This window comes from Sorex fumeus, unplaced genomic scaffold, assembly GCF_029834395.1.
Source record: "Sorex fumeus unplaced genomic scaffold, SorFum_2.1 ptg000109l, whole genome shotgun sequence".
NCBI lineage: Eukaryota > Metazoa > Chordata > Mammalia > Eulipotyphla > Soricidae > Sorex > Sorex fumeus.
The window spans coordinates 5,141,184-5,160,028 of record NW_026606166.1 but is presented as its reverse complement, the minus strand read 5'-3'; the positions used below and the strand labels follow the sequence as shown (position 1 = coordinate 5,160,028).

The following is an 18,845-nucleotide window of genomic DNA, read 5'->3' as shown; positions in this document are numbered from 1 at the left end:
ACACTTTGGTGTGGCCTTTGGCTTGCATTCTGAGACTGAGTCTGGAAGCTCCAGATACAAATGACCCTGATTGTTTACAACCAGACTGAAGGAGTCATGGCAGGCGGGACTGCAGAACTTCCTAAATCCCTGCATCTGAGCAGTCACTAAGGAATTAGGTGGGGGAGGGGGGTGTCAGACCCAGACCTTGCCCTGGAGCTTGAACATTGCCCTTGGGTACCTGCCAAGCCACCAGGTGGTCCTGCCCTCTGGTTGGCCAGTAAACCACCTCAGTGCTTGTCTCTCTACTAAAGAACAGAGCACGGATCCAAGGAAGACGAAGCTTGGGAGCAGCTAGTGGGAATTTGCAGAAATCTCGCTTGGCTCTGGTAGAGCTGAGAAGCTCTGATTATCCCCCTCCAGGTTTCCCCCTAGTCCCTCTCCACCCCTCCCCTGCTTCCTCCCTTCTCCCCATCCTTTCCTTCTTTGGCCTCTGACTGTGGTTTTCTTTGAAGGAAGAAATGATTTTGCCCCAGGAAACTCATTTATAGCAAAATGAGTGAAAGGTCCGGGCACTGGCTCCCCCGTGGGGCTCGTTCTCGGGTTATTGCTTTCACTCGCCTTCATCCGGCTCACTGGTGCTTGGAACCCCTCCCGCCCACAACACACCTGGTTTCAGCTGGAAGGGAGAGGACTGTAGCTTTTCATCTTCTGGGCCTCTTTGTTATTATTGGAGCCAGGGTTTGGCCCAGGATCAGACAGGGGATGGGGCCGAGGAACTGAATTTGGAAACAATTCCAGAGGCTGGAGAAGAGAGAGGTTGCCTGGGGCTTTGGGGAGGCCGGCCTGTCTGACACGGGGCAATCCTTTGGAGGAGCAGGTATGGATGAGACACAGATCTTAGGGTGCCTCGCTGGCTTCAGACTCCTGAGGAAAGCCTTCTTAGACCCCTCATGATGAGAAGTAGAGGGGCAGAGGCTGTACTTGGGCCATCCAGAGGCTGGGTTGGGCCAGCAGTGCTCAGAGCTTGTTCCTGACTCTGGGTGCAGGAGGGGTCTCCTGGACTCCTGGAGGAACTCAGGGGACCATGTGTGGTGCCAGGAACGGGGCTGGGGTCAGCTGTGTGTGCTAGCACCATAAGCCCTGATGAGAGATTTAAAGTGAGAGGCGCCTCAAGAATGAAAAAAAGCAAGGAGGGTTAAGTGCCCAAAAGCATATGCCGCTTTTCCTGAGGCGGGAGATTGCTTTGTGGGGGATAGTTTATAGGTTTGTGGTTACTATTTTCCTTAAAAACTAGCTTATTTCCTAGCCCGTATTTATTTATATGCATATATTTAATGTAGCTTGAGGAAAAAAAAAACAAATTATCCTTTAGCATGCCTAAGAGGATTTCGTCTGTCCTCTGTTTCTGGATCTTTATGGTGTGCATATCTGGTACAAACCGTTTTCCCAGAAAAATACCAAGGGAGGGCATTTTGATGGGATTTTAAGCTTATTTAAAATTAATTGCAGATTCATTTCACTGCACATTCATTGAGGGGCTTTTCTCTTTCCATTATTAATATGAAGCAATAGCGAAGGCCCTGCCAGAAGGCTGGAGGAGGACGTGGCGCTGTGAAGTCTGGCGAGGGCTCCCGCTGCAGGAGGGACGGCTGGGCTGTGTAGTGGGGCGACCGCTCCAGCCTGGCTGTGCCTCAGTGAACCCCAGGCCTGGTGCTGCCGAGAACATTGCTCCCAGGGTCTCAGTCCACTTCCTGCTTCCCTTCCACCCCCATCCAGTCTGGCAGCACTGAGAAGGCATGAATGGCATCTTTGCTCTCCCAGCGGCTAGAGAGAGGGGGCGGAGAGCAGGCCCAGATGGGTGGCTACCTGGTCATTAGCATCACTCACTCCCAAATTTCAGTTCTTCTGTGTTTCCCTGGCATTGGGCATCTGCATGGGTGGTGAGACGGGCCCTGGTGGGCCACTGAACAGCAGGTGATATCCATAGAGAACCTAGAGAAGGTGATGGACCCCCCAGTCTGTTGGAGATGGGGGAAACCCTAGGCAGGTGGCTCCTACTCCCTTATCTTGTGTCTTGCTGGAGCAAACCACCTCTGGGATGAAGAGCAAGAGAGTCGGGCTTGCTTGGGCTTGAGAGTCACCCACCAGCTTTCCCTAGGACCCTGGGGTGCCCCAGGATGCCAGGGTGAGAGGTGAAATGATTGCTTTCTGTTTTATATAACACTCCCTTTTATTATGATCCGGCCTCCCGGTGGTGGGTTTAGGGACTGGGGTTGGGATGACTAAGCTATAAAGTAAGTGAAAATGAGTGTGTTGGCTTCTCCCCTGGGCACCTTGTTTTAACATAGTTTACACAGTTGTTTTTCTGGAAAGGAGAAAAAAAAAGAAATCACTTGGTTATTTTCTCCTCTGGAGATGCCCACAATCTCTCTTGGACGCCCCTCCCCTCCACATCTCTCTTTCTCTTTATCGCTCTGTTTTTATCTCTGTCTGTCTCTGTCTCTGTCTCTCTCTCTCTCACTCCCTGTCAAAATAAGCCTGCAGCCAGCTGTCTCTCTTCATGTTCCTCAGACAGCATGATAAATGAGCAATCCCCAGGATCCCTGAAGCCCCAGCTGCCTGATTGCCACTCTAGCCTTGCAGCCGATGGCAAATATTGCGTCCACCTCCCCACAGGTGATTGAATTTTCTCCTCAGCATCAGGTTCTCTGGAATCCCTCTAGGATCTGGGGGTCCTAGTGCCCTGGTAGCACCACTGCATTATTCCCCCTACAATGAGCCTTTGCTACCATACCCCAGTTTCTTCTTTTTTTTTTTTTTTAAATTTTATTGAATCACTGTGAGATAGTATAAGCTTTCATGTTTGGGTTACAATCACACAATGATCAAACACCCATCCCTCCACCAGTGCACATTCCCCAACACCAATATCCCCGGTATACTTCCTCTTTCCCCACCCTTGCCCTGCCTCCACGGCAGACATGATTCCTCCTAATCTCTCTCTACTTTGGGGCATTATGGTTTACAATACAGACACTGAAAGGTTATCATGTTTGGTCCTTTATCTACTTTCTGCACACATCTCCCATCCGACCGATTCCTCCAGCCATCATTTTCTTAGTGATCCCTTCTCTATTCCAGCTGCCTTCTCCCCTTTGCTCATGAGGCAGGCTTCCAGCTATGGAGCAATCTATCCGTCCCGTGTATCTAGAGTCCTTGGGTGTCAGCTTCATGTTATGTTGTTTTATCTCCACAAATGAGTGCAGTCCTTCTGTGTCTGTCCCTCTCTTTCTGACTCATTTCACTTAGCATGACACTCTCCATGTCTATCCATTTATAAGCAAAGTTCATTACTTCATCTCTCCTGGCAGCTGCATAGTATTCCATTGTGTTGATGTACCAAAGTTTCTTTAACCAGTCGTCTGTTCTAGGGCACTTCCATACCCCAGTTTCTAAAAGGAGCTGTAGCCACATCTCCAGAGGCTGAATTTACTGTTTACTTGTGTTGGTGGATTCTGGAGGTTTGGAAGAACAAAGTCAGCTCTGTGCATTCATGCAACTCTCGGTCTCACCCTGCTGAAAATGCTCCTACTTTTTCAATCTCGTGCCCAGCAAACGAGCAATTCCATCTTCTAGCTGGAGGGTTCCTTTGCATTCAGCCTCAAGTATGAACCGTGGTCTTAAGGTTGGTCCTCACTGTGACACTGGAGTTTTAAATTTTTAATTTTTAATTATCCATTTTAACGTTTTTATTATAAGTTAGGTAATAGGTTTTTAATAGTGTTCAAGTTTGTGATAATGGGCTGGAGAGATGGTAGAGCAGGTAGGGCAGTTGCTTTGCATGTGTTCAACTAGGGTTTTCTCTCTGGCATCCCACATAGTCCCTCAAGCTCCTGCAGGAGTGATCCCTGAGCACAAAGTCAGGAGTAAGCCCTGAGTACCATTGGGGGTGCCTCCCCCCAAAAGTTTCTCATATTGCTGTATGAAGGCACTGCATGTCTCCACTACCAAGTGTCTGTGCCCCCGATGTACCTCTGACCCAACATTTCTTCCCACACCTGCCACCCTGATCTGTTTATCACAGTATGGTTTGGTGTATACTGTCACCTTAGCACCACTCTGCTCAAAACCCTCCACCAATATTCTCACGTTTCTGCTAATCAATCTGTTCATTCCTCACAGCCTTTGTCTGCCCTGTAAACACTAAGAACCCTAAAATAGAGCTTTAGAAATGAGTCTCCCTTGCCAGCACAATAGCACTAAAAACCTGTTGCTGATGGTAAGTAGGGGTTTTGTGAAACCCTGGGAAAGCAGATCGAAGACTATACCCAGTTTCCTAGACTCTCACCTGTAGTAGAAAGGAGATGCTAGGATATTCAGTAGCTCTGTCACTTGGGCAGTTTGGGGATAATGGTAATTACAAAGATTGTGCTTGAAATATAACTCTTTGGAAGCTATAACTTATAACTTGTAACTTAGAAATTATAAGTGCTTTGGAAGGCTTAAAAAGATTGAAGCCTATTCTTTCAGGGATCATTTCTATAGTTCATTACTAGAGTTTCTCTGAACATGTAGAGCACCAAAAACCATGAGGAAGAACCAGAGAATATTCTCCTGAGCATGAAGCTGGTTTAAGGTGTTGCTTCTGCAACTGCCTTTTACTATTGATGATCGTTCTCTTCCTTCAGAAGGGTGAGAAGGAGAGTATGTAGTCTGAGTGGTTTCATGATTAAAAAAAAAAAAAGACAATGTCTACCAAACCCTGATGAAAGCTTTTAGGAAAAAGTTAAATAAATGGAGATATAGTCTGTATTCATGGACAGGAACAGTCATAATTGTCAAGATGTCAAGTATTCCAAGTATATCCATAGATTTAATGCAACTTCCACTCAAATTCCAGAAATTTAATTTTGAAGATTGACAAACTGGTTATATAGTAAATATGGAGAAGCAAAGGCCTAGATAGCCAACTCAATATTGAAGTATGAAGACTGACATAATCTGACTTTAAAAACAGTTAAATACAATAATCAGGGGGATGGAGTGGTAACACAGTGGGTAGGGCGTTTGCCTTGCATGTGCCGACCCAGTTTGATTCCCAGCATCCTATATGGTCCCCCAAGAACCGCCAGGAGTAACTCATGAGTGCAGAGCCAGGAGTTAGCCCTGAGCATCGCCGGGTGTGACCCAAAAAGAGAAAATAAATAAACAGTAATCAGGCCTTGTCATAAGAATAGACAATGAGAGAAGTTCTGGGAGTTGGCATCCTGCTTCAGCTTCCCAGTAGTATCCGAACCCTGCCAGTTATCAGATGAGCACTCCAATGGATCAGGTGTCCAGCGGAGGCAGCCTGGAGCTTGGGAGGGATGCCAGGAGCCCAGCCTTAACCCGTGCCCATACCCCTGCACCAGAGAAGTTCTGGGTGTTGGCGGTCTGCTTACTGATACCCAGGGGCATCCCCAACTCTGCCAAGAAGCCTGAAGGGGGACCAAATGGAGCCCTAATTTCACCCTTTGGCACTGGGATTCTGATACCACAACAGATACCACAGAAATTCAAAGGATCATCAGGGATTACTTTGATAACAGTTATGCCATGAAACTAGATAACCTAGAAGAAATGGGTATAAGTTTGGACTCCTAAAACTTCCCAAGGTTGAATTAAAAGGAAAGAAAACACTTGGACAGGCTAATTACTATCAAATAAATTAAAATGACAATCAAAAACCCCTCCCCCCATAAAAAAAAACAACAGCCCTGACCCAGGTGAGTTTAATAGTGAGTTCCTACAAATCTTTAAAGATCTACACTCAATCCTTTTCGGGCTCTTTCAGAAATTGAAGAAACAGGAGCATATAATCCCAAACAGCTATTTACCTACATATATAGGTATATTGACCTCCTGGAATTCCACAAAATTACAAATCAGTGATAGGTGAAACACTAAAATGATGTCAAATGGTCAATATATAGCTTTGTGCATTTATCAAAGCCCACGAAATAAACACCTGGAGACTATAGATGTGGATGAGGGATGTCAATGAGGTGTCACTCAAGATAGCCACTCTGGTGCCCAGTATTGAGGGGTTAGTCTAAGCTATCTGGCATTCCCTTCTTCCCACTATTTGTTTTCCTGGGACCCAGGAACTGTTCTAAAAATTCTCATCTGGTTTTAGAAAGATAGAGGATGAAAGACCCAGGTCAGGTAGCAAATGACCAAGTAAAAGTTCCCTGCTAGACCACAACTCCCAAAAGGAGAGAGAGAACACGGGATTGCCCTGCCACAGAGACAGGGGGGATGGGGGGATGGGGGTGGGGGGGATATTATCCATGGTGGTGGAAAATGGGCACTGGTGGAGGGATGGGTATCTGATCATTGTATAATTGAAACCAAAGCACAAAAAATTGTAAATCTACAACTTTAAAAAAAATAAAATAAAATAAAGGGGAAAAAAAAAGTTAAAAAAAAAAAAAAGTTCCCTGCTAAAGTCACTTCCTCTGGGTAGACAGTCCTTAGCAGGATGCTCCTTCCATGCCCACAGGTTGGTCCTTTCTTCTCTCACACAGTCCCAAGGCTAACGCCTCACTCCATGGTCTTGCCACTTTCAATATAATGTAGAAAGCAAATTGTGGACTTAGAATTGGCAAGTTTTGGATGTAAACCTCAGGCATACCCAGGGGAAATTATTTAACTTTTCAGGGTTTCGGTTGTTCCATCTAAAAAATGTGGTGTAAGAGTGTTCATGGTTTGAGGCTGATGTGGAAGTTCAGTGTCTGGACTTAACAGATGGCCTACCCTCCTTCCATTTTCTGCCACTCTGGATGCCATTCCCAGAAATAAATGGTTAAAGACAGAGTGCATTAATCTAAAAATATGAACCTCTAGTTGTAAGGACTTCTCAAGACTAACCACAATCTGGAGTGGATAGACATTTAGAACCCTCCTACTTGTACCACTGCCTCCTCTCTGTGACTATTGGTCATGATAGCTGGAGAACCATGATTCATGCAGTGGACCAGTGAAGGAAGAGATGAACTTCTGAGTCAGAAAGAACCAGGGACTCAAGCTTCAACTCTGTGTGGTTGGTGACATTGATTGGCTTGTTCCCGTTGGGTGATTCATTTAATCACATGAACTTCAGTTTCTTTATATTTAAAGTGCAGAGGATGATAATTGTGTTACTTCATGAGCTATTACGGGGGTTAAATGGGAGATAACACACAAAGAATTCAGCATGATGATTGGCAAGTAGTAAGCGCCCACTCAAACTGTCATTATCATTACTATAATGGGAAGACCTGAAGAACATCTACTAGTTCTGTAATTATAATGCTGCTCTGGGATTCACATAGACTAGATCAAAGTCACTTGTCATCGCTGGGTTTGGTGTTAGTGAAGGGGAAGGGGAGCGTGAAAGCCAGACAATGAAATCACTGCAGTTCTGTGGAACACAGATGATGAGGATAGTGTGAGTCACAGACCCAGTTAGGAAAAAACCTGTCACAAGTCAAAAGTGTTGTTTCTCGTTTAGATACCCTGAATTAGACAGTAGGAAAAGCAAATGGAAGACATAGAGATAAGTTGCATTTAGGGGCAAAAGGTTTTAAATAAAGAACTAATCTGATGATTAAAAAAAAGAATATCCATAAACAAAAGAAAAAGAGAAAGATGAGGATGAATAACATGGAAGCTGGGAACGCTAGGTTGTGAGGAAGCACAGAGGCAGCTTCACCCTAACCTTGAGCTTGCCAAGAACTGGTGACCTTGAGCTTAAAGTCTTTAAAGCTGGATCTAATATACAAGATAAAGACTTGGGCCCCCCAGGCTGCCAAATCTAATAGTCTTTCACATTAGGTGGGAGCTCAAAAGGACTGTGTCCCTCACGTAAAAGTAAGAAATGAGAGCATCCGTCAGGACAATAAGCAAACTTTCCCTTGTCTAAATGAGAGACAATATTCTCTGAAGTCATAACGATAGTGCATCCCTTTTGCAGGTCTTCAGCTCAAATTTCATTCTGTGTCTGCAGCTGGAAACCTGAAAAAATTGAAAGTAATCTTAGGCACCCGTTGTGCCCCCAGACACTGGCAGAAGGAAATGTAAATTACTCAGAGAATGACAATTATTCCCAAGACTCACCGAATTTCCACAGACTGAATTCTAGGGAATTTGTGCTCATAGTCATGAAAAATGGAACCAGGCACAAGAATAGCAGGGGGAAAAAATGACAGATGATAGAAATAAACCTGAAGAGTCTTTAATATCATAATGAATGGATACAGAATATTATATACGTTTGATATATTCATAGAAATTAATGAGCTACTTGGAAATAAGCAAAGAGGTTCTTTGAAGATAAGGAAGGAACAAAGAGGGGTTTTTTTTTTCCTTTTATTGTTTGGGTTTTTTAGGAGGTTCTGGGCCACACCCAGCGATGCTCAGGAGTTACTCCTGGCTCTGCACTCAAGAATTACTCCTGGAAGTGCTCAGGGGACCATACGGGATACTGGGGATTGGCCAGATTGGTCATGTTTAAGGAAGTGACTGATCCACTGTAGTACCACTCTGATTCCAACAAAGGTCAAAGGAAGTTACACAATATTTAAAATACCAAGGAGAATTAAAAAAGAATCAGACAAAATCTCCAGGAACCAGATCTATGGCAAGTGAAATGTGAAATCTAAAACAGATGGTGGCTGCAATAGATTGGAAGGAGCTGAGGAGACGGTCATGAGCTAGAACGTAGGTCTGTAGTAATTAACTTGAATGTGGACCTGAGAGAGAGCAGTGGAATAAGTGAAAGAAGAGTTTAGTAACATGGTGACTAGACTTAGTGCAGATCAGGACAAGAAGACAGAGCTATACCATATCTGAGAATTCGCCACAGTTGTATTAAGCCTTACAACTGTGATGCAAAGTTTTTGTTTTGTTTTGTTTGGGGGCCACACCCAGCAATGCTCAGGAGTTACTCCTGGCTCTGCACTCAGGAATTATTACTGCAATGCTTGGGCTAGCTGCTGTAATATCGCTCCAGACCCCTGATGACTAAATTTCAAGCAGGGTATTCAATTCACCATAAGATAGATCATAGTGAAAATGCAGAACACCAAAGACAAAGGAAATATTATAGATGCAGCTAGAGAGTAGATTGCTGACAATGTCAATTATACTTATGAGCAAAATAGAAGACAATAGAAAATGTGCTCAGAGAGAAATGTCTTAGTTTAAAATCGTATACTTGGAAAAATATTGTTATAGAGGCCAATTAAACTCGTTTCAATACCTTGTTTTGTATAGATTTTATTTTTATTATTTTCCATGCCATTTTTATTGGGGTAGTGTAATTTACAATCAGTGAATTATCCCTTTCACGCACACATTGTCCCAGTGCCACACCTGCCACCTGAGTGCCTGTTTCCCTCCTCCAACAGCCCAGCAGCCCCTCTCATCCACCTCCTCCCTGGTAAGCTTAATTCCACTTTGGGCCAGTTGTTATTCCCTTACTATGTTTCCTATATCCTATATCTATATCCTAATAATGAGAGAGACCTGTGGAGTTGGTGATACCTACAGACATAAAAATGGATAAAGTTAAATTGATACTAAGAAACACTGTCAATCAAATTGATAAAAAAAATTCCAAGATTCCAAAAGCTTTTTATCTTATGCAGATATATAACTTTTAAAAATTGAACAATACTATGCTAATAGTTTTAATTGTTTACATTAAATAGATAAACCCTACAAATACAAATTTTAGTAAGAGTGAGGTGAGGAGAGTTTTTAAAAATTAAGGGGAAATCTGTAGAGCATAAAAGAGTGTTTTTTAACCTTAAAAGGTAATTTTTATTAGAGTATTATAGATAACACTTCAATATCTGCTTTATTAAGTGAAAGAAAAATCTCTATAGATGTAAAAAATACCTGAAGAGACATAGAAAGAACACTCAAAATAAATGAAACATTTCTGCTTTATTTGAAAAGTATAAAACCATTGGTAAGCTAGATTGAGAAACAGATCTTTCAGAAGTAGTAGGGGCACATTTGACCCAGGAATATCAGTTCTGGGAATATATCTTAAAGATACAAAAAAAAACCACAGTAGAAATGACATCTGCACGTGTTTGTTTATTATTTACAATAGCCAAAATCTGGGAAAAAAAAACCCAAATTCCCAAGAACAGATGACTTGTTAAAGAAACTTTGGTACATATACACAATGGAATACTATGCAGCTGTTAGAAAAGATGAAATCATGAAATTTGCATATTAGTGGATCAACATGGAGAGTATAAAGCTAAGTGAAATGAGTCAGAGAGAGAGGGACAGACATAGAATGACTGCACTTATTTGTGGAATATAACAGAATGGGAGATTATCTACAAGGATAATAGAGATAAGGGCCAGGAGGATGACTCAACGGCTTGGAAGCCAGATTCACATGCTGGGAGAAAAAGGCAGCTGGGACGGAGAAGGGACCACTAAGTGAATGATGCTTGGAGGGCTCGTTCGGGTTGGAAGATGCTTGCTGAAAGTAGACTGTAGACCAAACATGATGGCTGCTTACTACCTGTATTGCAAACCATAACACCCAAAAGGAGAGAGAGATAAAAGGGAATGCCCTGCCACAGAGGGGGATGGATGGGGTGGGGTGGTGGGAGGGATACTGGGAAAATTGATGGTGGATAATGGACACTGGTGGGGGGATGGGTACTCGATCATTGTATGACTGAAATGTAATCATGAAAATTTGTAAGTTTTTAACTATCTCACGGTGATTCGTTAAAAAAAATTAAAAGAAAGAAAGAAGTATCAAAAATAAATAAGTTAATGATTATTGAAAAAAATTAGTAGGGGACAAACATAAGCCCCATGAGTGAATACCATCTTCAGTGGTGGAGAGTTGAAAAGTTTATCTTTCTTTGCTTATTTTTATAATGATACTGCATTATTCTCTTTTGGCCCATAAAGTCTGATGATATGAATTTTATGGGGGTCCCTTTGTATCTAAGTATCTTCTTTGAGCTTGCTGCTTCAATATTCTGTCTCCGTTTTTGGTTTTGTCATTCAGGTTATGGTTGTCTTGGAGTTTTCCTATTTAGATCTATTTTCATGGTACCCTTCAGGCCTCTTAGATCTGGTGCACTCCTCATCCCTGGGGAACTGTTATCTATGGTTCGCCAAATTTGTCTTCCTGTTCTCCTGAGGCACCTCACATCACACTCACATATCATTCCTCCTAAAATAATCCGTAGTTCTCTGATGTGCTGTTTATTTAAGTCTTTTTTCCATCTTCTGAGTTGTCTTACATCTCATCTTGGCGTTCACCAGGTTTTGTTTCTCGGCCACTGTTGCTCTGCTATGCAGACCTTCTGCTGAGTTTTTTTTTTTATTTCACTCTCCTCCTCTTCAGTTCAGTCTTACTGCAGTCTTCTGATTTCTGTTCTCATATGTTCTTCTGCTTTGCTAACTACCCACATCATCGTTCCTTTGAGCCAATTAAACATCATAATAGGATTCGACTCAAGTCTGTCCGAGAGCTTACAGAGCTGGTTTGTACTGGTGGAGCCTTCCATGCTACCATGTCCATGCTATTACTCCTGGTATAACTCGGTGGGCTTCTAGGCAGCCCCGTACCGCCCCTCCCCCACCCGTTTCCTGTGCCCTAAGGGTGATCCTTTGTAGTTAGCTCCATAGGGAGTGTCCGAAGGATTAAGCTGAGTGTTACTCTTTTCCTTCCTTGCTGGCTCTCATCCAGAGACAGGTATAAGTGTGAGGAGTGTGAAATACAGTAAGTAGAGCTAGAAAGGGGCCACAAGGTCCAGGGTATAAGCGATGGTGAGTGGAGTTATAAGTGCAGGATACGGCTGCGTCCTCGAAGGGTGCATGAGCAAGCAGAGGGTCTGAGAAGTGCATGCGGCGCCTACTGAGGCGGGAGACCAGGCATGGAGGGTCTGGACTTCAGTCTAAACTTTATTTCACGGTCACGGTCACGATCCTCCCGTTGTTCATCGATTTGCTCGAGCGGGCCCAGTAACGTCTCCATCATGAGACTTGTTACTGTGTTTGGCATATCGAATACATCACGGGGAGCTTGCCAGGCTCTGCCGTGCGGGCGAGATACTCTCCGTAGCTTGCCGGGCTCTCTGCTATTTATTATAGACTTTATTTCTTTAAAAAATGAAAAAAAAAATGGAGCCATAGAACTTCATTAAAGAAAATTCTAAAATTAATTACCTCCTACAGAAAGAATGTGATCTCAGACGTGATCATAAATCTTAGATGTGACACATATAAAAGACTTGACAGCCAAGAAAGTGGTGTTTTTGTGTGTATATATAACGAAACATTGACAGTATAAATTAGGAATTGTGCCTATCTTCTTATAAAAAAGAATAAAAGGATAAAGGCGATTCTAACAACTTATAACTAGAAAGGAAAGTTAAGAATTCAGTATCTTATTTTAGTTACTTAATTTTGATTTGGGGATACTCAGGGCTACTTCCAGCTCAGTGGTTGGCCGCTGCTCCTAACATTACTTGGAGAACTATGGGATACTGGGAATTGAACTTGGATCTCCCACATGCAAATCATGCTTTCAGCACATTGAGCTATCTCTCTGCCACAGAGTTCAATATTTTAAAGTTTATAGATTGTTCAGAAGAAGGGTAAGCTTGATAATTAGTTTTAGAAATTTTCAAATGTGCATGCAACATTTTCTAAAGTTATTATAAAGCTAATAGAGGTAGGAGTTGGAGCGGACGTACTGGAGTAAAGCACCCGATATAGTCCCCAAACACTGCCAGGAGTGACCTCTTAAACGGCAAAAGTGGGGCTGGAGAAATAGGACAGCACATAGGGCACTTCCCTCGCATGAAGCAAACCCAGATTTGATCTCTGGCACCTCATACAGTCCCCAGAGCCCACCAGGAATGATCCCTGAGTGTTGACCAGGAGTAACTCCTGAGCACTGCTAGGTGAGGCCCCCAAACAAAAACAAAAGAGAACAAAAGAGCCAGAAGTAAGCCCTGAGTACCGGTGGGTGTGATTCAAAAACAAAGTGATAATAATAATTGAGGTAAGGAAACATAAATGAGAAAAAATCAACCAACCTTTCCAAGTGAGAAGAGAAATTAAATAAGAGGAAGAGAAAAATAGCTGTAAAAGCATTAGTACAAAGTATCACTGTATCATTGTCCTCCCTGTTGTTCATCGATTTACTCTAGCAGGCCCAGTAATGTTGTGAGACTTGTTACTGTGTTTGGCATATCGAATATGTCGGGGCGCTTGCCAGGCTTTGCCATGTGGGTGAGATACTCTCGGTAGCTTGCCAGGTTCTTCGAGAGGGGTGGAGGAATCGAACTCAGGTCAGCCATGTTGGCTGAGTGCAAGGCAGACGCCCTACCCGCTGTGCTATCGCTCCAGCCCAGTATAAAGTAAATTACCAAAAATAAATCAGGGCCTGGGGAAATAGTCCAGAGGTCAGTGGCACAGGCCTAAGTAGGGTGACAAAATCAATAAGTAATACGTGCAAGGCCTGATCACATCCCTCTGGCAGAACTCCCAGGTACAGCCCTGGAAACCCTAAGCACTGTTGGGTGTAGCCTGGCGGTCCCCCTGCAGCACCACATGACTGGGTGTGTCCTAGAATTAAACCATCTGACTAGGTTGCTGAGTAATGCCAAGAGTCGTTCCCCAGATCCCCAGATTACTACTTGGGAGGCCCTCAAAAATAAAATAAAATAAAGCAATCAATAAACCCAAACATGCCAATAGTACGATAAATGTAAAACAACTAAAATTTTTTGATCAAAACCAAAGATTTTCAGGGGTTTTTTTAGTAAGAAAAATTCTATTTGTAGACTGTTTATTTAAAAAAAAACACTGAAAACATAAGGATACTTAAAAGCTGCGTATTAAATCATGGAAAAATATTCCAGGTGAGTACTAAGCCAAACAAAATATTTGGTCTAGTGATAGACCTATGATATAAACATAGTTTTTAAGAAAAATTATCATTCCTCAAAAACAGTGTGTTGTCATTTGTGGTTGATAGAATATTCATCACTAACAATTCTAAACTTACATGAACCTAGAAAAACACCTTAAATATATAAAGCAGAATTTGACACAAATCAATACATTTATCATTAAAATCCATGTTACAAAACATTTTTTGTATTAGCTATTTTTTTCCCTAGGAGATAGCAAATGAACCAAACTTTGGAATATTTTCACAACACAAAGTCTGTCCTGATAGGAGTTTGCAGACAATAAAAAAAAAGAACACATTCCTTTTAGGAAAACATAAAACACTTATGAAAACAGAACATAGATCATAAAACAAACTTCAAACCTTTCAAAAGAATTATTGTGCTACAGATGACAAATTTTTATCATACTTAAAGCAGAAATCAATAAGTAGGATGACAAGAAACTGCAAATTCCTCTTTATTTTGGGGAACTGAAGAATTCTCATCAGTTCATGGGTTATGAAACATCGACACAGAATTTTTTTTTTTAAATCTAGAATTGAAGCCCAATGAAATTATCGCCATCAAAGCATGTTGGCACAGGGCAGACAGTATATGCAGGGAAGGAAGTTGCCTGAAAGTCTTGGCTTAGTAATGAAGAACACCTCAAAATGGACGGGCTGAGACTCCAACTTTAGGACTTAAAAGCAGAAAGTGAAGGTTAATAAAAAGAAAGGTAATTGGAGAAAGCAGAGAGAAACATAAACATACAGACAGAAACATACAGCATGTTCAGGGCGCCTGTGCTCTGCCCTGGTGTCACCTGACCCCCATAGCGCATATACCCCTGAGAGCTGCTGGGCTGAGCCTGGCTGGGGGGTGGCCTCTATTCACCTTCCGCCCCTCCCCCCCAAGTTATACTAGTGGTGGCTCCATAGAATAAAAACTGAGCCCAGAATGTGGCTCAAGTGGCAGATCACATGCATTGCATGGGGCAGGTCCTGGGTTCAATCCCAGTACCACATGGTCTTCCGAATACCAAAGAACAACAAAAAATTTAAAACTTAAAAAAAAATTATTACCGAATCACCGTGAGTTACAGTTATAGACCTATAAACTTTCATGCTTTCGTTTCGGTCATACAATGATAGAGTACCCATCCCTCCACCAGTGCCCATTTTCCACCACCAATGGTCCCAGCATCCCTCCCGCCACCCCCACCCCGTTCCCCCCTCCCACCCTGCCTCTGTGGCAGGGCATTCCCTTTTGCTCTCTCTCTCTCTCTCTCTCTCTCTCTCTCTCTCTCTCTCTCTCTCTCTGTCTCTCTCTCTCTCTCTCTCTCTCTCTTTCTCTCCCTCTCCTTTTGGGTGTTGTGGTTTGCAATAGAGGTTTTAAGTGGCCATCATGTTCGATCTATAGTCTACTTTCAGCCTGCATCTCCCATCCCGAGTGGGCCCTCCTAGCACCCTTTACTTGGTGGTCCCTTCTCTATCTGAGCTGCCTTTTCCCCCAGCATGTGAGACCGGCTTCTAAGCTGTGGAGTAATCCTTCGGGTACTTATCTCTACTAAAACTTTTTAAAAAGAAACATGTAGTAGAGGTAACTTAAACAAACCCAAAGTTAATCTTTTGATGAGATCAATAAAATAAACATTTGCCAGGATTTGTGAAAAAATAAAGACGGGCAGGGGAGATAGCTTAAAGAATACAGGTTCTCATGCAGAAGACCTACGTTTGATCTCTGGCACCAAATGGTCTCCTGAGCACCATGGAGAGTTACTACCGAGACAGGAGAAGTAGAAGCCTCTGTGTGCCACCAGGTATGTCCCCAAAATAAAACAAAACAAATGAAAACAAACAAAAGGAAATAAAGTCACAGTATCAGGAATGCAAAATTAGCCCTACTGTAGGAGAGGTTGTGTGTCATTCTTAGTTTGTTGAAGTCTTAAACTTCATTTTCACTGAAGCCTGAGTCTTCCTGAGGAAACTGGGACCCAAAGAGTGTGACTCATTCCTGAGCAGAGACCGTGGCTTCTCTCTGCCTCCCACTTGACTGTTCTTAGCACCCATCTGCCCTTCACTCGGCTGACACTTCTCACAAGACAAGCTGTCCTTTGACTCGGAATCCGAGGCACCTCTTGATATAGTGGAGGGGGCATTGGCATGGATGTCTGTTTTGGGGCTCCCTCCTAGTACGGTTAATACAACCTCCTTCCAGAAGCACCTCCATTGTGTGGAACATGGTGGTGGGATCAAAGCAGCTAGGGTGGAAAATGCAAGATCTTAACCTCTCGTACGTGAGCTCTTCTTGATCTGTTCTTCTGGGGTTAATGGCTAATACCTTCATGATAGAAGGTGAGGGCACTTGGAGGAGTCCCAGCCTTAGAAATGATGACTGATTTTTGAAAAACAATATAGAAATTCAGCTCCCACATCACCGAGCAATACCACTTCTGGGAATCTATCCTGGGTATGCAAAAAAAAAAAAACAACCACACAGTAGATATTACATCTGTTGCTGTATGTTTATTGCAGCACTGTCCACAATAGGCAGAACTGGAAACAACCTGAGTGCCGGAGAACAATGAGTAATTAAAGGAACTTTGGTACATTTACACAATGGAATACAATGCAGCTGTTAGGGACTTCATGAAGTCATGAAATTTTCTTATAAGTGGATGGACATGGAGAGTGTCACGCTAAGTGAAATTAGAAAGAGGGACAGATATAGAATGACTGCACTCATTTGTGGAATATAAAATGACATGAGACTAACACCCAAGGCCAGTAGAGACAAGGGCTAGGAAGATTTCTCCATGATTGTGATCTGCCTCATGAGCTGGGGGAGAAGGCAGCTGGGATAGAGAAGGGATCACTAAGTCATTGATGGTTGGAGGGATCACTCAGGATGGGAGATGTGTGCTGAAAGTAGACTAAGGACTAAACATGATGGTCTCTCAGTATCTGTATTGCAAACCATAATGCCCCAAAGTAGAGAGTAAGAAGGAAGGTGCCTGCCACAGATAGAGGGTGTGGGATGGGGTGGGGGTGGCAGGGTTAGGGTTAGGGGACTTTGATGGTGGAGAATGTGCACTGGTGGAGGGATGGGTGTTTGATCATTGCTATGACTGAAACTCAATCATGAAAGCTTGATCATTGTATCTCACGGTTATTCAATAAAAAAATTTTTTTAAAGAAGTGCTGGCTTGAGAACAGGAGAGAGGAATTTGAAATTCACTGCTCTCAAGGCTGGGGATGGAAGGTCAGAGGAGAGGGGAGAGGAAAGGGAGCCAGCCGGCTGTGATGCTGCCACTTCAGCCGAGGCCCGGCTGAAGGACTTGGGGAGCACAGACTGCTGGTTGCTGCTTCTCAGCGTGAGTGGGTCCAGTTATGCTCTGTCTTCACATGTGCAGGGCACACTTCTGCCCACCCCGGCGCCTCCTGTGGATCTGGGAAATGGAGGCGGGCAGGTTAGTCACCTAAGGCTATACAAACCAATGGCAAATCAATGAAATTTTAATTAAAACAATAAAATCAAATAAGTAAAGAGAATAAGAGAGAAAATGAAGAGTTGCTGAGTGTCAGTGGGGATGGTCTGGGAGAGGGGGAGCCCGCTGGGAATCATCAGCCTGGAAGGAAGGATGGGGATTTCTCCAGGGGAGGAGATGGTGTTTGGTTCATTGCACTGGGCCACAAGTAAGAGGAAAACCCTGTCCCCAGACAGTGATTTTAACATGCAGTCGGGTGGCTCAGGGTCTCTCGAAGCTGTGTGTGTGTGTGTGTGTGTGTGTGTGTGTGTGTGTGTGTGTGTGATGGGGAACACCAGTTCCTTCTCCCTTGCTGCTCTGCCTCACTGGGGTCTTCTGTTCTCATGGCGCATGGCAGCTGCCGCCCTAAGACATCCCGCCGTGTTCCAGGAAAGGGAAAAGGGGAGAAAGATGCCAGAGGCATGCACTGCTCTCTTTTGAAGCACCCAGGGGCTCCATCGAAAAGCGGCATCTGGGGAGTGGGGTAAGGTCACGTGGCCACGTTTAACTGTAAGAGAGCCTGGAAATAATTCACTTTCTTATTTTTAATTTGTTCTGTTTTGTTTTGGGGGCCACACCCAGAAATGCTCAGGGATTACTCCTGGAGGCGTTGGGGGACCACACAGGGTGCCAGAGATCCATGGAACTTGAATCAGCTGTGTGCAAGGCAAGTGCCCTACCCGTTATATTGCTCTAGCCCCAGGATCCAATCTTTTACCACCCTCCGACCCCCCCACCCCCTGGAAACAAAGCCTGGGTTCTGTCATTAAGAAAGCCTTGGAAAATGGTGATTGGGTAGGCAATTAGCCGTGTCTTGCCACGAAGCTCATCTAAACTCGAGCTAAGTGGGTTGGGGATCCCTGGAGCCATCTGGGTTATTTGGAGATGAGCAAGACAGCCCTCGAGGAGTTTACAACTTAGAGGGAAGACAGACGGGTAATTGGAGCAACAAGAGCACTGAATTACATTTTAATATAATGTGGTTAGGGGAAGCCACAGAAGTAAGCACAGGGGGCTTTGAAGCCTCGAGGCCAGACAGCCTGGCTGGAGGCGGGGTTGGTCACGTGACAGCATGTCTGTGGGCGTGGGCGTCGCGGGGGGGGGGGGGGCTGACTGCAGGGGCGTGGGTGGTGTGGTGGGTGTGGAGTCAGCAGCGGTTCTGTACCTTGGGCTGCTCAGGCGTGAGCAGAAGAACAGCTATCAGTAGACAAGGCCCTGAACTGCAGTGCCTGGCGAAGCCGTTACAGTGACCTGGTCAGACTGGCTGACCATTGAGCAGCTGCCTGGGGGTGTTCGTGCCGCCCCCTCTGCACCTCTCCTGCTGGGTGCTGATTTGTGGGGTTTCTCCTTTTTTGGGTCACACCCAG

At 44.0% G+C, this 18,845-nt stretch overlaps 1 non-coding gene across 1 annotated transcript; it reads left to right on the top strand.

Moving 5' to 3' along the window:
* Nucleotides 1-4,496: 4,496 nt before the first annotated feature.
* Nucleotides 4,497-4,704, top strand: LOC130042774 (small nucleolar RNA U3). The gene has a single exon (XR_008795295.1). It is a non-coding gene; the product is annotated as a small nucleolar RNA U3 (small nucleolar RNA).
* Nucleotides 4,705-18,845: the final 14,141 nt, after the last annotated feature.